General features: G+C 52.5%; 1 pseudogene; it reads right to left on the bottom strand.

Moving 5' to 3' along the window:
- Positions 1-280: 280 nt before the first annotated feature.
- On the bottom strand, positions 281-398 carry LOC126102763 (5S ribosomal RNA; annotated as a pseudogene).
- Positions 399-2,337: the final 1,939 nt, after the last annotated feature.

The raw sequence follows: 2,337 nt of genomic DNA, 5'->3' as shown, positions 1-2,337 counted from the left end.
GCCCGAGAGCGACCCAGATGGGTTCCGTAGGATTTACATCAGTCGAATTTGGTCGCCGAGGCAACAATGTGAGTTCACTATACTCAGTCTTCAGGCCACAAGTGGCCCATCGGGGCCATCCGACAGCCGTGTCATCCTCAGTGCAGGATGCAGATAGGAGGGGCGTGTGGTCAGCACACCGCTCTCCCAGTCGTTACGATGGTTTCTTTGACCAGAGCCGCTACTATTCGGTCGAGTAGCTCGTCAATTGGCATCACGAGGCTGAGTGCACCCCGAAAAACGGCAACAGAGCATGGCGGCCCGGATGGTCACCCATCCAAGTGCTGGCCACGCCCGACAGCGCTTAACTTCGGTGATCTGACGGGAACCGGTGTATCCACTGTGGCAAGGCCGTTGCCCCTGAGTTCACTATAATGTTTCTAAAACCACTGCAGCGCGCTTCTGGCTCTCAAACACGGACAATGACGCTGCTGAAAGATGATATCCCCGTCGGGGAAGACACCAAGCAAGTCTTCGATTACCACTACATGTCCTATGAAAGCGCAGGAGAATGTCTCCCATAATACTGCTCCCACCGGCTTGCGTCCGTAGCTCGCTGTACGATTCGAGCAGCCGTTCACCTCGATGACGGCGTTTCTGGAGACGACCACCGACCTAGTGAAGCCCAAATGTGGTTCACCAGAAGAGCCGACACGTTTCCATTGATCGACATTCGGATCCTTATGGTCCCATGCCCACTGCAGTCGTAGCTGAAGATATGTCAAAAATCCGCCTCAGTTGCGAAATGTTACTGGTCGGTTAGCCGCGGACGCTACGTTGGAACGTAGCGGCTAACCGACCGCTTTCCACGAATTGGGGCCGGGGCTGTTCCTCCGCTAAGTAACGTAGCTGGACATGGTACCACGGTACTTTAGCTTTTTTTATGTCTGACGGTGCCTTATTCTGGCATGTATTAGTTTATTTTATGCTTCTGAAGAAGGCTAGATTACTCTAGCTAAAACCTGGGTAAAAACCAGTAACATTTCGCAACTGAGGCGGATTTTTGACACATTAATTTATAACAGTTGCTGACAGGGCTGCAACATCTTTAAAATTCGTAGCTGACGATGTCTTGAGTCACGTAGGGGTGGTCTGTAGCGGAGCCCCATGTTCAACAATGTACGATGAACGGTGTAGTGTGAAATACTAGTGCGTGCACCAGCATTGTGTTCTTTCGGCAGAGATACCACAGATCATCATCTATCATGTTTTACAGTGCAGACAATGCTCCGAAACCCACGGTCTGTGAAGAGTCGTGGACGTCCTACCACTTGGCGCCTAGTCCGTTCACTGTCCGATCTCGTTCCGTAGATGCTCACGACAGTAGCTTCGCCGCTTTAGAGATACTCGTTCACAGGCTCTGCGTAACAATAACCTGGCGTTTGTCGAAGCTGCAGCCCGTATCTTCGCTAGGGCGAGCCCCAATCCGTGTCCGCTCCGCTTCCATACTTTTGTTACCGCATCACGTGCCTGCAACGCTACCAGCTGACATGCAAGGTCTCGGTGAGCAGTGGTTATAATGTTTTGGATTATCAGCGTATAGCAGCACAACCTGCAGGCTTATCTAGTATCTGCATTTACGTTCAGACGTGCATTTATAGAGGTGTTTTTATATTTTTGTCCAACCCCTGTAAATGCAAATATGAATTATTATAAGTATACAGAAATCGGATATGTATGACAGTATGAAAGAATGAACAAGTGAGTAGCAAATAACTCTTGAGTCGGCAACAGCTGTATGAAGAAGCTGCAGCCTGGCAAGAGGCTAAGGCAATCGGCATAGCCGCACGAGTTGGACGACCCGGAGAGCGGAGCCAGTGAGGCGAGGCGCGCTGGCCGGCTGTGCGGGCAGCCCTGGGAGGGAGGGTGGAGGGAGGAGGTGTCGCATTGTCATTCCGCTGCCGGCAGCCGGCGGGCCATCTGAATGAGAATAGGCCGGCTAACTGAGCCGCCAAATTAGCGCTTGTTGGGTTGCGGCCTCCGCCTCGGTCTGCTGTAACCTCGTTACTGCGCTGGGCCCGCTCTGCATTCAGTCATCCCCTGCTCACCCTCTACAACCCTTATCCTGCCCACCCTCGGGACTAAGGACTGCCTTGGAAGCAGCGGTCAGCAGCACAAATCTCTCCGTTTCCTGCAATCAGCATCCGCACGCGCCTCCCCACGCGTAAGCCGTGCTGTTTCGCAACGGCGCCACTGTTGCTGACACGATATTCTGCACCACAAAAGCTCTCTACTCCTGGTAATGGAACGCAGACAATAAGACATCGCCCTAGGGTACAGAAGAAGATCACATCCAAC

The sequence above is a fragment of the Schistocerca cancellata genome, chromosome 1 (assembly GCF_023864275.1).
Source record: "Schistocerca cancellata isolate TAMUIC-IGC-003103 chromosome 1, iqSchCanc2.1, whole genome shotgun sequence".
NCBI lineage: Eukaryota > Metazoa > Arthropoda > Insecta > Orthoptera > Acrididae > Schistocerca > Schistocerca cancellata.
This window is presented reverse-complemented; position numbering and strand designations above follow the sequence as displayed.